The sequence below is a fragment of the Scomber scombrus genome, chromosome 6 (genome assembly GCF_963691925.1).
Source record: "Scomber scombrus chromosome 6, fScoSco1.1, whole genome shotgun sequence".
NCBI lineage: Eukaryota > Metazoa > Chordata > Actinopteri > Scombriformes > Scombridae > Scomber > Scomber scombrus.
This window is the reverse complement of record NC_084975.1, coordinates 28,660,201-28,666,108: the sequence shown is the minus strand read 5'-3', so window position 1 is coordinate 28,666,108 and position 5,908 is coordinate 28,660,201.

Here is a 5,908-nt window from a genome sequence, read left to right as displayed (position 1 = left end):
ATTACGTTATTGGTCGTTATTACGTTATTGGTCGTTATTACGTTATTGGTCGTTATTATGTTATTGGTCGTTATTACGTTATTGGTCGTTATTATGTTATTGGTCGTTATTACGTTATTGGTCGTTATTACATTATCGGTCATTATAACGTCATTGGTCGTTATTACATTATCGGTCATTATAACGTTATTGGTCGTTATTACATTATCGGTCATTATTACGTTATTGGTCGTTATTACGTTATTGGTCGTTATTATGTTATTGGTCGTTATTACATTATCGGTCATTATAACGTTATTGGTCCTTATTACATTATCGGTCATTATAACGTTATTGGTCGTTATTACGTTATTGGTCGTTATTATGTTATTGGTCATTATCACGTTATTGGTCGTTATTACGTTATTGGTCGTTATTATGTTATTGGTCATTATTACGTTATCTTTTTGTTTTTTTGTCGGGCTCTATAGAAATATGATACAAGGTTTGGCCCATGTCTTGATGTTGATAAATATGGTCACTGTTGGAAACCTAGTATATCCATAACAAAACATGGAGTTACAAGGCTTCCCTCCGACAGTGGCGTTATCCAATAGGAATAAAATAAAAGTTGTTTGGGGGACATGAACTTCAGTGCCCAGGGGCCCCTAAGGTTATTAATGCAGCCTTGGTAACCAGGATTTAGTTTGTCGACTTAACTTTTTTGAAGATTGAAACACACTAACATCAACCAGTTTTCATTATAGACAAAAAATTGCAATTCCGTGGCATTATGGGAAATGTAGGATCTAGCGTTTTGGAGCTTGACCCACACTAGGGACTAAAAGTCAGGATATCTCGACCTCTGTTTTATAGCTGTTGATTCATTTATTTTATTACCTGCCTCTTGTGGCTTCCCCACCTTTATGAGAGAGTGATATTAAATTGCTGGAGTACCCCTTTAATTTGACCCTTTTTTACCCTCTGAACCCCATCCTGACTGCTGAGGACTCAGCTTAACCTCTCCATCTCATAGTGTACTACTGCCTGCTATCCACAAATCTTAAGTACCCTTTGGGTGCCACATTTCAGATAAACAGTTTTGACTCTCATACTGCTGAAGCGGTAGTTTTAGTGTTTAGAAGATATTGTTTTCTATTGGACTGCAGATGTAGATGCTGTAGTTTTTTATAAGATGGATCCAGTGACATCTTGTAAAACTAGACTTACATGGCATCTCCTCCAACACTGGAAAACATAGTGTGAATAGCAAATGTGCAGAACATGAGAGAAAAGAGACAGGGATCATCCGGCTTGTCTCCTTCTGCTAACACGTCTACATTTATTCAGTATTTTTCTGTTTTAGAGAGATTCACCCTGAAAGCAAAACTTTTTCAGACTGCATAAATGTTGTGTTGTTTCAGTTAAGATTAATTTTAATGTTCTGTGGCATCTGAATGAAACTAAAACTTCAAAGTAGGACAGGCAGCATTTTAGAAAATGAAATTTTAAAATCCATTAAGAGACTGTAGGCTTCTCCAACAGACCAATAGTAGAGCAGCAACAATTAGTCGATCGACAACATTTTTATCAGCAACTATTTTAATAATCAATTGATCATTTCAGTCATTTGTTTAAAGCCACAATGTCAAAAATCCACTCCCAGATTCTCAAATGTATGACTTTGAGACTTCTGCTTGACTGGTAGTGAAGTGAATCTTTTTGGGCTTTGACTGTTGATCGGATAAAATAAGACATTTGATTGAAAATGTCACTGTTGAGTCTGGGAAACTGGGATGGGAGTTTTTTTCCACAGTTTTCTGATGTTTTAGAGACTAAACAATGAATCAGGCAATTAGCTAGATGTTTAGTCAGTAGGCTAGTAACACAAAAGTCATTTTGGGCGATGTGTTTGTTAATTTTCTTGCTTTGAGTGAGATGAAAAGTTTGAAACCAATTTCACGTCTGTACACTAAACATCAACATACTGCCAGGAGCCAGCTAGCTTGGCTTAGCATAAAGACTGGAGGTGGGGGCTAGACAGCTAGCTTGGCTATCGTTAGCAGAATCAGTCTACCACCAGTTCTTCTTTTATTTCATTTGTACGTAAAGCAAAGTGTAAAATGGACAATTATTAGTTTTACGAGGATGTAAAAAGTGCAAAAGTAGTAGTTACACAAAAACGGCTCAAAACTTGTGACATGGCTACGTTTGTTCTGGCCTATTCTTTTCTATAGGCCTGCGTCCACATCACGTGACTTAAGTTTCTGTCTGTGAAAACAAACAAAATGATGTAGAGGCAGATATGTGTGCATCATAGTAAAATGTGAGAACAACAAGACAGACGAAAGGGCAATAGTTGTACCAGTTGGGGATGTCGCAACAAGCCTTTGTAAGGAGTTTTTGGGATATTGATATCCCTAAAAGGAGATCAGGAAGCCAACACTTACGAGAAAGTTGTTAAGTTTCCAGGAAATCGAATCTTGGCTGAAGACGCCAGATCAGGTTGACCTGACACACACACACAATAACAAATGTTATTACATGCCAAAACTGTAGTATAAAGAGTCTGGAGGGGGGCTGAGAAGGGAGCTGTTTTCGCTAGTCTTCGTTGGTGTTTGCTGTGTTAGCTGCATCTTCAATAAAGTCCCAGTTGGCTGTTCGACGACTTCTGTTCTCAGTCTCTTACTTTAAAGGTTACCGAAGTTACGTAATCAAGTAATTATCTTACGATGGCTGCCATTCCTTTTAGTCTCAGTGAAAAATGCATTTTTAGATAGTTTAGTTTAGATTTAAAATGCGTTTTGATGACATTTCTAGCGGGAAATGTGCGTTTCTCATCAATGTCTGGACAAGACCGCAAAATAAGTGTATTTTCCAAAAATGCCAAACTACTCCTTTAAAGGTACTAAAAGATATAATACACTTAAAGTACCGGCCCTAATCTACACGCAGCTTGGGCTATTTTCACACTACATATTTGAGCTTTTCACAGTAGAGAAAGTACAGGTATTGAATGAGGTAACACAGCAGTGATTGAGCCTATGGCCCACTGTTCACAAAGCCCAAACATCACAAGCAGCGCTGGTAGTGATGTTTCCAGGTATACAGGACGCTGAAACTGAAACAGCTAAATGGAATTCAGTCATCATCAATTGTATTACTTACACTGCTTCTCCTGCGGTGACAAGTCAAAATGTCAAACCTTTTTGTCTTGTGTTTCCTCATTTCTACAGCTACATCACTGTGACCCCTCCTGAGCTCCCGTGCTCAAAACGCATTGCAGTCTGGAGTAGCTGCCAGTTCAAATTCTCTTTTATGTTCTTTGTGCCTTTAATTGGCTGCATTTGAGAATATATTAAGCAGATTAAATCTCCTCACTGTTATGAATCAACTACGGGGGGGGGGGGGAAGAGAAAAAGTTGACAGAAAGTTGTATAACTGCTGTGATCATAGGCAGCTATAAATGTAGTTAGTTTAAAATTCAGGGAGTTAATTTTAGGGTAAAGGTAATTATAGGATGTTATTAATCTTAACCTATTAAATCTTTAATGTCTTTGGAAGTTTAAGCAGTGAGGGATGATTTTAAAATAAATCATCACACAAAAGTATTAAAAGAATTTGAAAAAAATGTGAGACACACACAAACACAATTTGGTTGGAACAGAGAAAGAGTTCAATATTTTTAAAGAATCAATCAATGTTAATATCATGCAGAGTCTCCTTTGTGCTATAGAGTTAAATGATGGAGTGGAGGGACAGACTGAGTGAATGGGAGCGGTGACAGCAGTGTTTCCAGGTCAGGTGCCGAGCTGAGCGGAGTCTCAGGAGACTCAGAGGAGGGGGACAGATGCGATTCATTCATCATTTATCTTCCAGCGGTATAGGACTTTCTGTTGGTTTGTTGTTGTGGGTTTTTTTTTCTTCACCCCCCCCCAACTTCCACAGGACCCCCCACCCCCACCCCCTCATCTTCATCACTCAGACATGATTATCAATGATGATGAGGATGCTGATGATTTTGAAGGTGTGCTGTACTTTAAAGTGGATAAGATGCTGTTTCAGAGGATGAAACCAATGTAAATTAGTAATTTGTTTTCATTTGACTAAATCAAGTTTCATAAAATAGAATTAATAAGCCAGGTGGCAGGTGGAAATTTAAAAAAAAAATGAAGATGGTTACCTCTACTGCACTTACTGTAATATACATTACCTGATTGATCAAAGATAGCCTATTTAACACTGCAAATACATGATACAGTATTCCACTCCAGCTATTAATCAGCAGCAGCAGGCAGACCACACTCAATGAGAACCACGACGGCACTTTACGCAACCATCCTGTCTCCACCTCAGGGATCAATCTCACATGCACGCTCAGCCTGCTGCATCCACACAACCTCTCCAGGCTATATTTATTTTTCTTTAAAAAAAAAAAAAATCATCTCTTTCTTGAGCTTACCCTCCTGCAGCAGCGGCACATGTTCCGCTGGATGCAGGATGGAGATGGATGTGGGGAAAAAGCTACGGGACCCCTTCCTTTCAACTTACTGCTGCGCATAGATGCAAGACTCGAGTGTAAAAGATGAGTCGCCACCTCTACATTCATACATTCATTAAGATCTGTCGTTCTAAAGCGCTATCAAAGTCCAGTCTGTGCCATCCGGTTACGCACAGTCACTCGCAGCCAAACTACTCCAAATTCTTTCCCTCCCCTCCTGCACTGCACGGGAAGTTGCGCATTGCACAAAAAACCCCCACAACTTTCCAACTTCCATTCATATTATTTTCAAGTACTTACTCAGAATAAGAGCAACAGGCATGAAGAGGAGGCACGCAGAGTTCATCAGGGATGCCATGCTGACCCGACAATCTGTCCTCCGACCTCGCAAGTTGCAGGTTTGCGCCGGAATTCCCAAGTTTTTCTTTCTTTTTCTTGTGTTTTTTGTTAAAGAAAAGAGGCAGCCCACCGCCCTGCTTCTCGGCGCTGGTTAAAGTGTTTCCTTCCCTGTCTTTGGTGCAGCTCTGTACTCCTGTGTGAGAGCATCCACTGTGCGTCTATCCGCTCCGCTGGAAGGGGAGGAGGAGGAGGAAGAGGAGGAGGAGGAAGGTCCACACTGTCTGGATAAACTGGAGGATGCAGGGATAGTTCTGGAGGATCTGACAGACCCTTAATTGAAAATACTAATAAAACTATATTAAAAATACTGCATTATAAAGTTGAAGTTCTGCATTAAAATATCACTGAACATTAGAGAAGTGTTATCAGATAAATATACTAGTATTGGTAGTTATTACATGTATTGTTACATATTATCATTAATACTGATGCATTGATGTTGTAGCTGCTACTTCATATAATACATGGTTGAGTCACAATCCCTGGGTTGCTGTCCTTTCAAAGGGTCACAAGATGAATCTGAGGGGTCATATGATTAGAATTGGTGAAGAATGAGGAAAAAGACAATTCTGCTACACAATCTGTATCATTTATAATAATAATGTTTTTGTGTGAAATATTGGGAGTTTTACCTCTCTGAACATCCAGCTGGCATTTAAGTTAATCATATAGGAGTTTGGAGGAACTGTTAATTTTTTTGGTAAAGAATCAGGAGACAAAAAAGTTGGGGAACAATGGTTTAATATTTAATAATCTAAATGTGTAAAGTAAGTTGTCAAATGAATGTAGTGTGGAGGAGTGTAGAGAAGTATTAAGTTAACTTTAGTGCATTGTGGGCTATTGTAGCACCCATCAGCAAGGCTGTGAATCCCAGTCTTCAGGGAATGATGCTGTTCCGACTTACTGAACCCGGGAGGGGGCGAGAAGAAGAGTCAGTGTGTTGCAACCAGCCACTAAATCTATAGTAAAGAGAAACTTATTCAACAACCCCCTCCCGCCCCTTAATACAAAGAAGGACACAAAAAATTT